Here is an 18,835-nt window from a genome sequence, read left to right on the forward strand (position 1 = left end):
TGATACCCTAGCCGATGAGGAACTGGCGTTTGCTCAGTCGGTGCTGCAAAGTCGTCCGCGCGCTCCCGCCCGTTCTGGAGCTTTGGTATAATCCCCATGGTCCTTTTGGAGTCCCCAGCATCCTCTAGGACGTAAGAGAAAACAGGATTTTGGTACTCACCGTTAAATCCTTTTCTCCTAGTCCGTAGAGGATGCTGGGCGCCCGTCCCAGTGCGGACTCTTACTTGCAGTGTGTTTTCTTACTGGTTAAGTAAGTTTGTACACGAGTTGTGTATTGGTTTGTTGCAGCTGGTTGCTGGAGTTTTATGCATACTGTTATCTGGTTTGGAGTCATTCCGGTTGTACGGTATGTTTATGGTGTGGGCTGGTAGTTTGGTAGCCCTTAGTTAAAACAAAAATCTTTCCTTGTACTGTCCGTCTCTCCTGGGCACAGTTCTTATAACGGAGGTCTGGAGGAGGGCATAGAGGGAGGGGCCAGTTCACACCCAGTTTTAAGTCTTTTTAGTGTGCCCAAGCTCCTGCGGATCCCGTCTATACCCCATGGTCCTTTTGGAGTCCCCAGCATCCTCTACGGACTAGGAGAAAAAGATTTAACGGTGAGTACCAAAATCCTGTTTTTCAATTACTCATCTTTTCTCAGTCCTCCAGTTCACTCCATCTCTTTGAAACTTTCAACACATTCCTTCGCCACCTTCCTCCTCCCCTCCCATGCTCCTTCACTGCCACTCCTTCTTCATCTCCAAAATTGAGAAAATCCGACACAATATCTCCTCCCGTCACCCCTCTGCTGCCCCCATCATCCATCCCCTCCATCAATCCCACCTTGTTCTTCTTCTGCCCCACTACAGACAAGGAAGTTTACTCCCTCATTTTATCCTCCCCCTCAACCTGCACCTTGGACCCCCTCTCCTCCCATCTTCTCTGCTCCCTCTCCCCCACTGCCCGCTCCCACCTTGATCACCTCTTCAACCTATCACTCTCTACTGGCCTCTTTCCCTCACCATTCAAATGCAGTATGCTCTGGTCTCACCTATTCTAAAAAAAAACAAAACTTGACCCTTAATCACCCACTAGCCTCCGCCCCATCTCTCTTCTCTCTTTCGCCTCCAAACTACTTGAATGACTGGTTTATAGACATCTCACCAGCTTCCTCTCTGACAACTCCACCCTTGATCCACTACAATCTGGATTTCGCCCACTCCACTGAAACTGCCCTGGTGAAAGTCACCAATGACCTGCTTTATGGCAAATCCAGGGGCCACTTCTTTCTACTTATCCTTCTAGACCTCTCTGCTGCCTTCAACACCATGGATCATCTTCTCCTCCTCCGCACACTCCAAAACATTCACCTCTCTAGCACTGTCCTTGACTGGTTAAGCTCTTACCTCACTAACCGATCCTTCTCTGTGCCTGCCTCTTGCACCAGCTCACACCCTTCCATCCTTCCTGTTGGTGTCTTTAGGGTCCTGTCCTCTGCCCCCTTCTGTTCTCCCTCTACACGTCTTTCCTGGGTGCGCTCATTAATTCCTTTGGCCTTCAATACCACCTCTATGCTGATGACACACAACTCTACCTGTCCTCTTCTGATCTGTCCCCCTCTGTCCTCTCTCAGGTTTCCAGCTGCCTCTCCAACATCTCCTCCTGGATGTCTGAGCACTCTCTGAATTTCAACATGGACAAAACTGAACTCATTATCTTTCCCCAGCCAGAGTAACACCCCCTACCAATATCTCTATCACTGTTGACAACCCCATCATCTCCCCCATTCTCCAACTTCGCTGCTTGGGAGTCACCCTTGGCTCCTCCCTCTCCTTTGCACCCCACATCCAAGCTCTTGCTCAATCCTGTCATTTCCAGCTACAACATTGCTCGCATCAGGATGTTTCTCTCCCAGAGTGCAACTAAATTTCTCATCCACTCACAGGTCATCTCACGGCTGGACTACTGTAATGTTCTCCTCACTGGCCTCACTCGCTCCCATCTTGCTCACCTCCAATCTGTCCTTAACTCCGCAGGTAGGCTTATCTTCCTCTCCCGCCACTCCATTTCTGCCACTCTGACAAAATCTGCACTGTCTAACATTCCCTACAGAATCCTCTTCAAACTTCTCACCCTTACATACAAGGCCATCTCTAATTCCACTGCTCCCTACATCTCCACCCTCCACACCCTTCATACTCCCTTCTGCCCCCTATGGTCAGCCATTAACTGTTGCCACTCCTCTACCCTGGTCACTGCTTCCCATGCTCGAGTTTAAGATTTTGCCCGTGCTGCACCCCTTCAGTGGAACACGCTCCGCCACTCCATTAGACTCTCCCCGACCTTGCAAAGCTTCAAACGGCCACTGAAAACCCACCTATTCATCAAAGTGTATCCTTCCGATGCATAACCTAGTCATGAGGCTGCTCCTCCATCCCTGCCTTATGCCTCGACCATATCTGCTTTGCTTACATCCTGCCTTCAGGCTACCTCCCGCTTGCTTGCTCCCAGGGCCGGTTTTAGACCTTGTGGCGGCCAGGGCTAAAGTTTTCTTCAGCACGCCCTCCCAGGTTAAATATAGTGGCGTAGCTTCATAGGGAAGGGGTGTGGCCACAGTTATGCCCCCTGTAGTTATAGCCTTAGTAGTTATGCCCCCTGTAGCTGTGCCCACAGTAGTTGTGCCCCTGTAGATTTTCCCCCAGTAGTTGTGCCCTTGTAGTTGTGCCCAAAGTAGTTGTTCCCCCTGGTTTGTGCCCCCTGTAGATTTGCCCCAGCAGTTGTGCCCCCTGTAGATTTGCCCCCAGCAATTGTCCCTCTGTAGCTGTTCCCCCAGTAGTTGTGCACCCTGTAGCTGTGCCCCCTGGTTTGTGCCTCATGTAGCTGTGCCCCCTGTAGTTGTGCCCCCCTGGTTTGTGCCCCCTGTAGACTTGCCCACAGTAGTTGTGCCCCCTGTAGCTGTGCCTCCTAGTTTGTGCCCCCTGTAGTTGTGCCCAGAGTAGCTGTGCTCCCTAGTTTGTGCCCCCTTGTAGTTGTGCCCCCTGGTAGCGCAGCTAACAAACACTAAAAAAAAAAACAATACTCACCAGCCCCACTCCTGCTTCCCGACCGCTGCTGCTCTATCTCTAATGCCGCTGCTGCTCCGCCCGCTCCTCTCTCTGGGAGAGACATCATCACATCTCTCCCATAGCAGTGCCACACAGACACTAGAGGTCAACCATGGAGCCGGCTGCAGCGGGCGCCCACACAGCCCACAGCACCTGCTGTAGCCAGAAAGCGGGAGCGGGTGCAGGATGCGGGTGTGGGTGGGTGGCAGGCACCTGCAGGATGACTGTGGCCACGCCTACGGGATGACTGTGCCACACCCACAGTCCGCAGCGCCCAAGGCGCCCGCCCTGCTTGCCCATGCCTAGAACTGCTCCTGCTTGCACCTCATGTCATCTGTCTGTAGCACCTTCCCACTAGATTGTTTGCTCCTCAGAGCAGGGCACTCTTTTCTCTTGTTGTCAAAACCCTCTTCTCAACACATTTCACTCACAGCTCTCTCCTACTCAGCGAACATCTTTACCCGCATTTTCTCCTGCTGGTAAAGGCTCATTTCTGAAAAGATGGGGAAAGGAAAAGAGGACTCTTGGGTGGGCGCACTCTTTGTGATTTCTGTCGAAGTCGAAAAATATTGCAGTACACACATCACGTACAAACTACACACAGATGGCCACCGTGCGCGTACTTGTTCTGCCGTGCGTATGCATATTCGCAATTTGCGTATGGTCGCTCCCGCGGTCCTGCGTATTAGCGCGTGGTGTGAGTAATTACGGTAGTGTTTGTAATCGCATGGAAAGCCATAAAAACACATTACATACTTAATCCAAATAGTGCACAATGTACACATAGTCTCCCTGCACCACACCAGTGAGTTACACATGTTTAAATGGTATAAGAACAAAGGGATTCACCTTTTCAGGACAGAAGGAGACAGAACTAGGTTATAAGGTGGTGTTTGGTATCCAGCTGTAGGGTATTTTAAGGGCAATATTCCGGTGTTAGTTTGCAGAAGATCGCACGCTCCTGCGAATAGTTATGCGCAGGAGCAGAATATAAACATTAACTGTATGTACTATACACTTGATATGCTGCGGGAACCCGGAGGAGACCATCTGCAAGTGCACCTGGAACAGACATTGCCCACCTATTCAAACCGACCTATGACCTCTCCTGCACTGTAAATGAACATCCCTGTGTCCAACGGACAAAGAGATTACAGTCTCCATTGTGTTAGGTTTTGGACAAATGTATAAAAGCCAGCTGCAGGTCAGGTCACTATCACAGACTCTGAAGGTCATCTACCTTGATGACTGAGGACCGGACGGGAAGTGCAGGCGAAACCAAAATGTATGTACCATTGACTGTAGCCATTTTTCTATTGTATTGTATTGTTGTTTATTGTAACCCCCCTTTCAGCAATTATATGTTGGTGTGTCGGAACCCAGCATCTTAAATACAATCTGGTGTCGTGTCTCTTTTCCCTGCTAAGGTTATAAGTGTATTTCAGTCACACGTGTAGCTGCAGAGTGCTCACGGTGTGTCTTTGGGTGTGTACGCACTGCGTGTACTTTGTACGGCCGCAGCGGCTCCATTTTAAAGTGTATTTAATGTGTTTCTAAAGTGTTGCTTTTAGTCCTGTATGTTAATCGACGTTTACAATTCAAATAAGAAAAATATGAAAAATATTAAAAATATAAAGGAGTATATATGTTAAGTCATTAATTTCATAAAATAAGATTTCATTTCTGTATCCCATTATTAAAAATAAGTGGACATACATATACTTTGATGTAAATTGGGCTCACAAACTGTGATCATAATACATGTCTGTAAGATCAATCTAGATCTCAATTAAAATACAGGCTAAGCTTGTACTGGTGTGCTGGAATACGGATGTTGTACTGCCAGTGTACACATCCTTCCGCCAATCTATGTGGATATACTGTAGATAAACCAGAACACAATATATATCTTTTCTGTAACGAAAATCTTGATCAAAGAAATTTTGGATCAAACAATTTATTTACGTCCACTTATTTTTAACAATGGGATACAGAAATGAAATCTTATTTTATGAAATTAAATAATAAAGGTCACGTTTTAATGACTTAACATACATACTACTTTATATTTTTCATATTTTTCTTATTTGAAATCATAAACAGTGCGTCCACCCAAAAGTCTTCTTTTCCTTTCCCCATCTTGTCATTGATCATATTACTGACTTAGGGTGCACCACCAGATTAATACAATCAGGGATAATCCCTAAAATAATTGACATTTCTGGTCCAATCTTTTATTCTCTTTTCTGAGCATATACAAATTTTCTCACTGGTCTGGAATTCACAAACCCTTTGTCCTGTAAAGGCTAATTTCTATCTATGGCCGCCAGCCCCTAGTAGTACGCTGATTACTCCCTCGCTTCTTACATCTAAGCTGTATTATATATTGAGAATTGGGGTGGAATTCAGTTTACCAGTTGGGATCCCGGCCAAAGTATACCGGTACCGGAATCCCGACAACCCCATGGAGGGAGAATATATAGCATGCCACCGTGCTCGCAAGGGGCTAATTTGTGCTCGCAACGACTGTTGGCAAGCCGATGGTTGGGATCCCGGTGCCGGTATGCTGGCTGATGGGGACCCGGCCGACAGCAACTCATACCACACCCTGAGAATTGTGGTTCTTTTTGTTACCTGTACTCTATTTTTGTTATTTTCTGTAATGTTAAGTTCTGTCTCCCTGTACTGTTATATTTAGAGATGAGCGGGTTTGGTTCTCAGGGAAACAGACTCTACTGAACTTCACATCTCGAGCCCGGATTCGAATCTGGCTCGGGTTTTTCCACCTGACTCGGAAACCAGAACGAGGCAAAACATTATCATCCCACTGTTGGATTCTCGCAGGGTTTGGATTCCATCTAAGTCGCCTACTCCGGAGGATCCTTGAGTGGTACGCCTACTGCTGCTGTTGTTGCTGCTGGGAGTCAATTGTCATACCAGAGGGGAAGTCGGAAGACCACTTGTACTACTTCAACTAAGTAATTGACTGTCCAGCAGTCCTTTGTGAGGAAGATGAAATATGACAGCAGTCATCCTTTTGCAAAGCGGATAACTGAGGCCTTGACAGCTAAGTTGGTGTTAGACGTGCATCCAGTATCCGCCATTAATTCAGTGGGACTTAGAGAATTGTTTGAGGTAGTGTGTCCCCGGTACCAAATCCCATCTAGGTTCCACTTCACTAGGCAGGCGAAACCGAGAATATATAGAGACATCAGAAAAAGTGTCCTCAGTGTCCTAAAAAATGCAGTTGTACCCACTGTCCACTTAACCACGGACATGTGGACTATTGGAACAGGGCAGACTAAGGACTATATGACTGTGACAACCCACTGGGTAGATGTATGGCCTCCCACAGCAACAACAGCATCAGTAGCAGCATCTCGCAAATGCCAACTCGTTCCTAGGCAGGCTACGCTATGTATCACCGCTTTCCGTAAGAGGCACACTGCTGACAAACTCTTATGGAAACTGAGGGACATCATCGCACAATGCTTACCCCAATTAGACTCTCCTGGGGATTTGTGATATCGGACAATGCCACCAATATTGTGCGTGCATTACATCTGGAAAAATTCCAGCACGTCCCCTGTTTTGCACATACAATTAATTTGGCGGTGCAGGATTTTTTTAAAAATGACAGGGGCATGCAGGAGTTACTGTTGGTGGCCCAAAAAATTACGGGCCACTTTCGGCATTCAGCCACCAAAGACTGGAGAGCCATCAAACACTCCTGAACCTGCTCTGCCATCACCTGAAGCAAGAGGTGGTAACGAGGTGGAATTCAACACTCTATATGCTTCAGAGGATGGAGGAGCAGCAAAAGGCCATTCAAGCCTATACATCCACCTACGCAGTTTTGTGCAAAGTTCTCCAACCCTTCGAACTTGCCACACATGAAGTCAGTTCAGGAACTGCCAGCTTGAGTCAGGTCATTCCCCTCATCAGGCTTTTGCAGAAGAGGCTGGAGAAATTGAAGGAGGAGCTAAAATGGAGCGATTCCGCAAAGTATGTGGGACTTGTGGATGGAGCCCTTCATTCGCTTTGCCAGGATTCAAGGGTGGTCAATCTGTTGAAATCAGAGCACTATATTTTGAAAGAATGGTGGATGATTATATGAGTGACAGTCCGTACGTATACTGGCAGGAAAAAGAGGCAGTTTGGATGCCTTTGCATAAACTGGCTTTATTTTATCTAAGTTGTCCCCCCCTCCAGTGTGTACTCCGAAAGAGTGCTTAGTGCAGCCGGTAACCTTGTCAGCGATTGGCGTAGGACTGTGATGGCTAACCTATGACATGCGTGTCACTCGTGACACGCCGAGGCACTTTGACTGACACGCCTGTTGGTGCTGCCCTTTGGTTACATGTGCCGCTCTGCTCCAATCCCTGCTTGTTGCGTCATGTGCCGCTCTGCTCCAATCCCTGCTTGTTGCGTGCTTGTTGCGGGGAGGTGTGGTGTCACCGCTGGCGCGAGCGCTCTGCAGAGAACTGGTCGGAAGAACGCTACAGGAGGAAAGGAGATCGGCGAGGTTCACAGCCCTGTAGACAGCCAAGTAAGGTGGCCTTCCGATCCCCACATCCTGCACATGCAGGCCTGAGACCTCTGTGATCACCCCAGCCCAGTCCGTCATAAGCAGCGCAGGAGGACTTGTGATAAGCAGCATTTTTTATTATTATTATTACCAGTTATTTATATAGCGCACACATATTCCGCAGCGCTTTACAGAGAATATTTTGTCCATTCACATCAGTCCCTACCCCAATGGAGCTTACAATCTATATTCCCTACCACATGTACACACAGACACATTCACGCTAGTGTTAATTTTGTTGGGAGCCAATTAACCTACCAGTATATTTTTGGATTGTGGGAGGAAACCGGAGTACCCGGAGGAAACCCACACAAGTACGGGGAGAATATACAAACTCCGCACAGTTAGGGCCATGGTGGGAATCGAACCCATGACCTCAGTGCTGTGAGGCAGTAATGCTAACCATTACACCATCCGAGCATTGTGTGGCTCTCCTGTAAGTGCAATCATTACGTAGTGTAGTGCTTTAAATTATTTTGTACCAGGAGTCTGTCCAACAACACCATTACAGAGGTAATAAAGCATTTAATTTAATAGGTTTTTAATTACCTCTGTAACAGTGTTGTTGGACTGACTCCTGCTACAAAATAATATAAGTTAATTTCTGAATTTACCTTATAATGCCATGATTTTTATTTATGTGTTTTTGCAGCCCTGAGATGGATAATCCAAAACATAAAAAAGCAAGATTGAATGATAAAGGGAGTGGCAGTAGTAGACCCTTTCAAGACACATGGACAGAGATGTATGGCATTATAGACAGGAAAAACAGATCATTGTGCATACTATGTAATGAGACTGTAGTAAGCAGAACGTGGAACATAAATAGACATTTTGAAACTAATCATCGCCAGCTCTTAGAAAAAAGTCTGGATGAAAGGAAGGAATACATTTCTAGGCAGTTACACCTCTATAAGAGCCAATCAAAATCCCTCCTTAAATTTGTAAAAGGCTCTACACATTTAACATCAGCAAGTTTATGCATTGCTCACTCCATATCTCAGCATGGAAAAGCCCTCAGTGATGGAGAATTTATTAAATACACTCTTCTAAGATGTGCACCAGTTTTATTTCACGATATGTATAATAAACATGCTATTATTAAGCGAATTTCTGAGTTACCAATCAGTAGAAATGTCAAAGACAGAATAATGAGATTGGACACAAACATACAGCATCAGTTAAAAGGAGACTTAGATAATTGTAAATATTTTTCGATTTCTCTTGATGAAACTACTGATATCACATCAAATGCTCGGTTGGCCATTATTGCTAGATATTCAGATGGCCTCACAATGAGAGAAGAGTTGATTAAGTTAGAATCAGTGCCAACAAGTACATCAGGGAAGGAAATATGTAAGGTTGTTATACAAACATTCCGTGACCTAAACATTGATATGTGTAAAGTCGTGTCAGTGACAACAGATGGGGCACCTAATATGATGCGAAAAAAGTGTAGGATTTGTGAAGTTGTTTATGGAAGCTATTGGACATCCACTTGTTCCTTTTCATTGTATTATCCATCAAGAGGTGTTGTGTGCCAAGGCAGGACTCACAGAATTAAATGATTTAATGTCCGTTGTAACAAAAATAGTGAATTTCATAGCTGCACGACCCCTTCACAAGCGAGAATTTTCTGCACTTTTACAGGAAGTTGATTCAACCTACAGTGGACTGCTGATGTTCAATAATGTGAGGTGGCTAAGCTGAGGAAAAGTACTTGAGCAATTTGTGGAATGCTTTTCAGAAATTAAACTTTTTCTTGAGAATAAGGATCTTGCAAAATGTCCTCAGCTCAATGATCATAAGTGGGTCAACGCATTGATGTTTTTCACAGATATCTCTATTCATATGAATGAGCTAAACTTAAAATTACAAGGTTTTGGCAAAAGTATTGATGTTATGTTTGGATACATAAAAGCCTTTCAAAGTAAACTTAAAATCTTTAAGCGAGATATAGAAAGTAAAACGTATAAGTATTTTCCACAAGTAAAAAAGTATTTTGAGAATGCCAGCACAACTGTACAAAATGAACTTGAGCCCATGCACATGAAGTACCATGATATTGTGAACTCTTTACTTGACCAGTTCAGTGAAAGATTTAATCAATTGAGAAGCCTTGAACAGACCATTAAAATAATTAAGTATCTAGATGTAGTAGTCTACAATACTTTAGAATTAAATAGTTTCAAATGGATGGAAATTGATGATTTGGAGATGCAACTTGCTGAATTTCAAGACAGCATCTGGAGTCAAGTGTTTGTTGATTTGAGGGCCAAACTTGAGAATCTGGAAAGAAATCATTTGGAGAATGAAGAGTGCCACTACGAACAGGAAATTTGGAGTGCTTGGAACAGATTACCAGACACTTTTAGTGCCCTGAAAAAACTAGGAATGGCTTTACTCACAATTTTTCCCTCAACATACTGTACTTTTGTGAGACCTTATTCTCAGCATTAAATAATATTAAAACAAATAAAAGAAACAGACTGACAGATGAAGTTAGTAGCGCTTGCTTGGCCCTGAAGTGCACAAAATACAACCCTGCAATTGAAGATTTAGCAAATGCAATTCAGCAACAGAAAAGTCACTAAGCCTGGTAAATCATTATTTGTATTTTGCTTTTTGAACTAATAAATATAATAAATATATTAAATATATAACTTTCTTTATTATGGCTGCAAATATCACCAAATTATTGATATTTCTTGAAGTGACACGCGACCCGAGGAAGGCTACACTTTTTTCCGATTTTTGACACACCAAGCTGAAAAGGTTAGCCATCACTGGGGTAGGAGGTTACTTCCACAAAATGTGGGGAAGATGATGTTCATCAAAATGAATGATCAATTCCTCCGGGAAGACCTTTACCAGCAATTGCTTCCAGAAAGTACACAGGAACCTGTGATGGTGGATTCCAGTGGGGATGAATTAATACTCTGTGAGGAGGATGTACATACTGAAAGGGGTGAGGAATTGGACGATGAGGATGATGTCGACATCTTGCCTCTGTAGAGCCAGTTTGTGCAAGGAGAGATTGATTGCTCCTTTTTTGGTGGAGGCTGAAACAAACCAGCCATTTCAGCCACAGTCGTGTGGCAGACCCTGTCGCTGGAATGATTGGTTTGTTAAAGTGTGCATGTCCTGTTTATACAACATAAAGGTGGGTGGGAGGGCCCAAGGACAATTCCATCTTGCACCTCTTTTTCTTCTTTGCATCATGTGCTGACACTGCCATACAACTCCAGGGGTACTGCCATATAAGTCCAGGAGTACTGCTGTATAAGTCCAGTCCAGTGGTGCTGTCTTGTGCTGCATCAGTCCAGTGGTGGTATCTTGTGCTGCCATAAGTCCAGTGGTGGTGTCCTGTGCTGTATATTATTTACTCCAAATAAAAGGCTTATATACATTACTTATATTATTATCCAAATAATTTTTACAGGGTCTGCCCTGTGTGGTGTAGGGGTACACTCACCGGTGCTGCATATTATTATAATAGCTCCAAATAATAAGATTTTAATTACCTGCTGGTAAATCCTTTTCTCATAGTCCGTAGAGGATGCTGGGGTCCATATTAGTACCATAGGATATAGACGGGTCCACCAGGAGCCATTGGCAGTTTAAGAGTGTGGGCTGGCTCCTCCCTCTATGCCCCTCCTACCAGACTCAGTCTAGAAACTGTGCCCAAGGAGACGACATACTTCGAGAGAAGGAATTACACAGATAGTGGCGAGATTCATACCAGCTCACACAATCATGCGAATCCGGCCAACATGCCGGAACAACTCAGCAACAGCTGAAACATAAATAACGCAGAACTTACCTAGGAACCAGGTAACACTGAACCATAAAACCGATGCAGGAAAACGAAGCACTGGGAGGGCGCCCAGCATCCTCTATGGACTACGAGAAAAGGATTTACTGGCAGGTAATTAAAATCCTATTTTCTCTTACGTCCTAGACAATGCTGGGGTCCATATTAGTACCATGAGGATGTACCAAAGCTCCCAGTACGGGAGGGAGAGCGTGGAGGCTCCTGCAATACTGCCTGACCAAACTTGAGGTCATCAGAGGCCAGAGTATCGAACTTGTAAAACTTGGCAAATGTGTTCGAACCAGACCAAGTAGCAGCCTGGCACAGCTGTAAGGCCGAGACACCCCGGGCAGATTCCCAAGAGAGTCTTGTTGGCTTTTCCCTTCCCAAAGGAAGATAGGAAGAGATGGGAGTCCCCGCCGATAGTCAACGCCTCTGTCTCCAGGCTGTCCAAACACGTGGTATTACCAGTCCCGGGATCTACCGCGTTAAAGGATCCGGCAGATCACAAGGTGGATGCTACGCTGAAATCCATTTACACGCTTCAGGGGCTATATTGCGGCCTACTATAGCCTGTTCTTGGATTGCTAAAGCTATTGCCAGGTGGTCAATCACTGCAGGAGGAATCGACTACGCTGGACAAAGGTGACGTTGATTTATTTTTACGTAATATTCAGGATTCTGCAGGGTTCCTGGTGGATTCCATGAAAGACCTGGGTTCCATGGCTGCGGGGATCTCCTCGATGTCCATCTTGGCTCGCAGGGGTCTCTGGCTGCGCAACTGGTTTGCGGACGCGGAATCCAGGAAGTGTGTGGAGGGCCTACCATACAAAGGTCAGGCTCTTTTTGGGGAGATGCTGGATGCGTGGATTGCCACGGCTACCGCGGGTAAGTCTTATTTTCTCCCCTCAGCTGCACCGGCTACAAAGAAGCCTTTTTCATCTACCACGTCACAGTCCTTTCGGCCCGAGAGGCCTAGAAAGAATAAGCCTTTTAACACCTTCTTCAGAGGTGGTCGTGACAAAGGAAAGAAGCCTGCTCCCGCAGGTTCCCAGATCCAGAAGCCCGCTTCTGATACCCCTAAGTCCTCCGCATGACGGTGGACAGCTAGGCCTGGAGAAGGGTCAGGTGGGGGCAAGACTTCGGCAGTTCAGCCACGTCTGGGTGTCATCGGGTCTGGACCCCTGGGTACTGGATATAGTGTCCAGAGGGTACAGACTGGAGTGTCAAGATCCCCCGCCTCACCGTTTGTTCAAATCAGGCTTGCCAGCCCTGCTGGCAGACTGGACAATTCTTCTGGAGGCCATCAGAAAATTGGTGGTGTCAGCGGTCATTGTTCCGGTCCCACTTCAAAAACCGTCCAGATCCAAAAACCAAAACTCGAAAGGGTGGTTTTGGCAAAACCAATCCAGATCCAAAACATTAGGATGGGTCTGGACCCCTGGGTACTGGATATAGTGTCCAGAGGGTACAGACTGGAGTGTCAAGATCCCTTGCCTCACCGTTTCTTCAAGTCAGGCTTGCCAGCCCTGCTGGCAGACCGGATAATTCTTCTGGAGGCCATCAGAAAATTGGTGGTGTCAGCGGTCATTATTTCGGTCCCACTTCAAAAACCATCCAGATCCAAAACCACAACTCGAAAGGGTGGTTTTGGCAAAACCAATCCAGATCCAAAACATGAGGATGGAACCAGAACCAAAACATAAAACATGAAGTGCCCGCCGCACATCTCTAGTTATATTGTATGTGCTTTGTAGGGTGCTGCGAAACACTTGTGGTGCCTCATAAATAAAATATAATAATAATAATAATTTCCCATTAGGCAACTGCCTAGGAGCTGCGCTTGTTGGGGGACTGTACTTGGATGCTTGTGTTGGTTGGTACTGTAGACAGAAATCTAACAGTAACTTTAAAATATTTCCACTGTACTGTACCATATTCCATCTTGAATGGAATGTAAATGGGTAGTACATGTACATTCTGCTCCTAAAAGCTGTCCTACTTGGGGGGTAATTCAGAGTTGATCACAGTAGCAAATTTGTTAACAGTTGGGCAAAACCATGTGCACTGCAGGTGGAGCAGATATAACATGTGCAGAGAGAGTTAGATTTGGGTGGGTTAAATTGTTTCTGTACAGGGTAAATACTGGCTGCTTTATTTTTACACTACAATTTAGATTTCAGTTTGAACACACCCCACCCAAATCTAACCCTCACTGCACATGTTATATCTGCCCCTCCCCCCCCCCCCCCCCCGCCATGCAGATAAAGTCCTTAGTAAATATGCTTACATAATTGAAAAAAAAAATGTGGCTTTTTAATTATTCTATTAAATTTGATATCATCAAATGAGGGCTTATAACCAATCAATGAAAATAATAAAATTACTTGGTGGTTGGGGGGAGTATGGGGATGGAGTGGTTGCTACTGTTCCTAGGGGTGCCCTTACCCCTAAATGCACCTTTCAGCACCACTCACTGCAGCTGCCAGCCCAGCCCTGAGTAAATGCTGTTTTCAGGAATTTCGGGTTGCCAATGACATGAGCCTGCAACAGCTGTTTGTTAAAGCTAGGTGACTGGTCCATCCATCATACTTTATATATGCATTTATTAATAGAAATAATTTTTCAATCTTTCCTCATTTTTTTTTTTATTTAAATCAAATATTTTTTTAGGAGGCGTAAAGAAAGACATAGGGAAGGGGACGAAAAGGGGGACAAAATCATAGTACATGGGACGTTTAGGCTAAATGTGAAGGAATAAGTCCAGCAGTAGATAAGCAAAAACGAACTCCTGTTATGGGGAGAGAATATACACACAGCAGAGAAATAAATATTATCAGTTAATAAAATATTAAGTAATAATGAAAAACATCAAGGAGTTTCTGCTTCATTTAGGAGAAGAAATTGACAGAATAGGAGAGGAGTGGGTTAAACCTCAGTTAGGCTGGGGGCAGGACAGTAAGGCATTACGGGAGTATTCTGGTAGCCTATGGGAGTGAAGGTTGGGGGTCGGCAGAAAGGGTTTTGAGCTTGGTGAAGGGGCTGGGTTTATTCGTGGTAAGGGTAAGTGCTATCACCCTCTTTCTCCTGTTTTTGCTGCTTGCCCCTGTAAATTTAGTAGTGAGTGTATTTTGTATACTCAGAGCTCATACAGTGTAATTCTCAATGTGCCCCCTCTAGGACTCTCCTGTCTTACCAGCTTTTTCCTCCCTGGGGTTTATTGTTTGGCCACCATGCCCCGTCCCCGCTGTGCCTCTGGTGCCCCTGCACGTTATAGGGACGTGTCTTCCTCTCCAATCAGCCACTCTGGCTGGGGCTCGGCGCTTCCGGCCAATACAGCGGCTGCCAGTGCCGCTGCGAGCGACCGTCCCCGGGCATGCACGGCGGCACGAGTTCGTGTCCCTTGCCCGCTGATCCCGCGGGCGCTGGAGGATCACTCTGGTGCAGCGGGTATCGGAGGGGAGAGGAGAGGCGGCCAAAGGTGGGCCAGTGCGAGCGGTTGGCGGGGGAGCCAGCAGGGGTGCCTACTGGTGGGAATACCCCTCCGGCTGTGGGGACGCGCTCGTGAGCAGTGTCCGCGCCCACCACTGCTGAGAGTCTCTGGTGGTGGCTCGGGCAGCATTGGGGCTGTGTTGAGGGATGGGGCCAGTGACTCTTCCACTGGCCGCCCTTCCCTGCCAGCCCCCCAATAGTCGGTTCTTCTCTCTGGGAGCTCTCCCCACTCCAGCGGGAGAGGCTCCCAGGCTCCTGTCGGTCTGCGTGCACAGGCCCAGAGGGGGGGGGGGGGGGGGTCTGGGAGCAGTGGCCGTGCAGTTCTCCCTGGGAGCAGAGTCAGGGGGGGCCTGGGGGGCGCTGGGGCAGGTAGGATGCTGCGGGGGAGAGTGTGGGGACAGGTGGCGGCTGGCACCGGTCCCAGTGGGTGGCGGCCAGGACAGCGTAGTTTCACTGTAGGGGCCGTCCCTGCTTCGGAACAGGGGGACGAAGAGACTGGTGGGGCTGCAGCTGCAGTCCCGGATCCCTCCTCCGTTGCAGCTGCGATGTCGGCGATGACGGCTGCGCTTGTGCCGTTTTTGTCAGCTGTGTCCACGGGTGGCGTCTCAGCGGTACCCGCATCTGTTGATGCGGCTGTTCTCCCTGGTACTTCTGGCCCCGCCATGGCACAATTTCTTCATGCGTGCTGCAGTTTAGGTTCCGCCGCAGCGTTGCTAGGTGGCAATGCTCTGACCCCCTCAGGGGCATCTGTTTTCATTCCTGCCGGAGGGGCTTCGGCTCCCGGCGCGGCTCTACCTTCTTTTTCAGTTTCGGAAGCGGGGGATGATCAGGAGGAGGAGCCGGTTGTAGAGGACGTGTGCCATCGGGAGTCGGGACCCCAGGTGAGTGGGAGGATGATACAGTCCAGGCCTGGCCAACCTGTGGCTCTCCAGCTGTTGTGAAACTACAAGTCCCATCATGCCTTGCCACAGTTTTGCTATTAGGGAATGCTAAAACTGTGGCAGGGCATGCTGGGATGTGTAGTTTCACTACATCTGGAGAGCCGCAGGTTGGCCAGGCCTGATACAGTCGTTTGGTCACGTGGGTCTTCTTCCTCTTCATGCTGTGGGTCGAGTAGGTCTTTCTCCTCTTCATCTTCTTTGCAGTCGGCAGCTAGTAGCGCCATGAAGGCTAAGAAGAGGGATTGTAAATACGCGTGGCGTGAGGCACGGCACCGTGATAAGCGGCATAAGAGAAGTAGGGTTGCTAGTAGTTCCCGTAGGGCCAGGAGGTGGCGTAATTTGCCGGGTGTAGTTCACTGCGATTACACGGTGGTGTTGCAGGGTCTGCGTGAGAGTTGCAGGAAAAAGATTCAGCGGGGAGAATATGTTGATCTTTTCACTCTGACAGACAATACCAAAAGGGAAGGTAAGGAAGCGGTATTGGGGCAGATGCCTTCCGCTCTTACGACAATTGGTTGGCGGGTTTCTGTGTGTTCGCGGCGTGCTATTTAGAGGATCGGCCAGAAGAGCACATCAACATCATCAGGTATGTACACCTTGTCCATGACATGCAGCGCCAGTCTAAGGACGATACGTGGCTGCATTATGATAAACAGTTTAGTCAGAAACATGATTGCCTGCACATCATTGACTTCGGGTGCAAGGATGTGGAGGTATGGCTTAGGGTCACGAGAGCGCAGGATATGAAGTAGGCCTCTAAAGGGGTGTCCATTGCTCAGCCCGCTTTAGAGGCATCTGCTCCGAGGCACCTTTGGGGAACATGCCGTTCCACGCAGCAGACGCCGGCGAAAGGGAAGTGCTTTCCATTTAACAACTGCGTGCTCCCTTGGTCTACGTTGTCATTTTCGACACCTTTGTTTGCGGCGTGCGCTGTAACGGATCCCACCCCGCTTCCAATTGTTTTCGGTCTGGGCGACAGGGAGCCAAGGCGGCAGGAGGCGCAGCCGGTAAGTCAGCTGGGGGAGTTGCCACTAACTAGGGCGCCGACCCCGATTCGTTTGGAGGCCATGCTCAAATGGTTGGGGTGGTACCCAAACAGGGACGACAAATTTTTTATCTGCTGGTTTTGCGTCTGGTTTTCGATTGCCGGTGGAAGGGGAGATTGTGGTACGGGCCGCTAGGAAACTACAGTCTGCTCGAGATTTCCCCGAGGTCCTTCGGGAAAAGGTCGAGCAGGAGGTTCGCCTGGGTAGCATGGCGGCCCCTTTGCGCTGCCGCCAGTGGAGAATTTAATCATTTCCCCAGTGTGGGTGGTGTCCAAAAAGGCCCCAGGGATGTTTCGGCTCATTCAGCATTTGTCTTATCCATCGGGGGTCCTCGGTTAACGATGCTATTCCACCGGTATATTGTTCGGTGGTTTATCAGTCTTTTGAGGATGCACTTGGCATGGTACGGGGCTGTGGCCCTGGGTCCCTCATGGCTAAGCTTGATGTTGAATCGGCCTTCCGTTTACTTCCGTTGCACCCGGAGTCGCTCAGATTCATGGGTTTCCGCGTCGGGGAAAAATACTTCGTAGACAAGTGCTTGCCTATGGGGTGTTCCGTTGCGTGCGCCTTTTTCGAGAAGTTCAGCACCTTTTTGCATTGGTGTGTGGAGTCTTCTTGCGGGGGTTGCGGGATTGCGCACTATCTTGACGACTTTCTGTGTATGGGGCCCGCAAATTCTCCTCGTTGTGGTGAACTGTTGTTCTCGCTTCATGCGTTGTTGAGGCATTTTGGCGTACCTGTGGCCAAGGGCCTCTCTCTTGTTTGTCTTTTTTGGGTATCACAGGTACTTGCCAGCTGCCTCAGGACAGGGTTGTGAAGCTTCGGGAGTCCATAGCACAGTGCTTGGGGCGGCGTAAGGTAACGTTGCGGGAGGCTCAATCCCTCCTGGGGCTGTTGAACTTTGCCTTTTGGGTGATTCCCATGGGTAGGGTTTTTTGTCAGAAGTTGGAGCGGTCCACGGCTGGGGTGTCCAGGCCGCACCATTTTGTCCGTTTATCTGCTGAAATTAAGAGAGACCTATCTGTGTGGGTTTCATTTCTGTCGGACTTTAATGGTGTTCTGATCTGGATGGCCCCACTCGTTGACAGTTTCGACTTGCAGTTATTCACGGATGCGGCAGGCTCGTCAGGGTTTGGTTGTTATCTGCGCGTGGCCTGGTGCGTGGCTTCATGTCCCGAGTCTTGGTCAAAGGAGGGACTGACCAGCAACCTGTTGTTGTTGGAGCTTTTTCCCATCATGGTTGCCTTGGAGGTTTGGGGGGAGTGGCTTCGCGATCGCAGTATTCTTTTTCGTTGCGATAATTTGGAAGTCATTCACGCTGTTAACAATCAGAGAGCTAAAGCCCTGCGAGTTCTGCGGGTATTGTCGTGGCTAGTGCTGACTTGCATACTCTGTAATATCCTGCGAATTGTCAAAAATGGGGTTGAGGTAGAAAGACTGCGCTGTATAGACTTTAGCTGGCCTGGGGGTAGTCACAGGGCTCCCCTGTTGGGCCCTAAAAATAGAGTTATGTGCAATACGGAAGGAAGACCACTCCTGATTGGCGCTTGTCAAATAATACCCACATAAAACATTATGATTGAGCCATATTAAGTAGAAAATAAGGCATGTGTCAAGTGTCATGTAAAAACAATCTCTGTTTTAATTAAACAAACACTTAAAATCAAAACACATGTAAAATGGAAAATAGAAGTAGATAACACAGGAAATCCTACCAAGATGGTGACCGGAGCCGCAGGTGTTATATGCAAGGTATACCCGGGAAAGATACCCTGCATAAGGCTTCGGGAGGCGAGATTTTCCCTGTGGAATAAACTGAGTCCAACCTTGAAAAAGGGACTTTGATGTCCCGAAACGCGTTGGTGTCTGCC

This window comes from Pseudophryne corroboree, chromosome 5, assembly GCF_028390025.1.
Source record: "Pseudophryne corroboree isolate aPseCor3 chromosome 5, aPseCor3.hap2, whole genome shotgun sequence".
NCBI classification, from domain to species: domain Eukaryota; kingdom Metazoa; phylum Chordata; class Amphibia; order Anura; family Myobatrachidae; genus Pseudophryne; species Pseudophryne corroboree.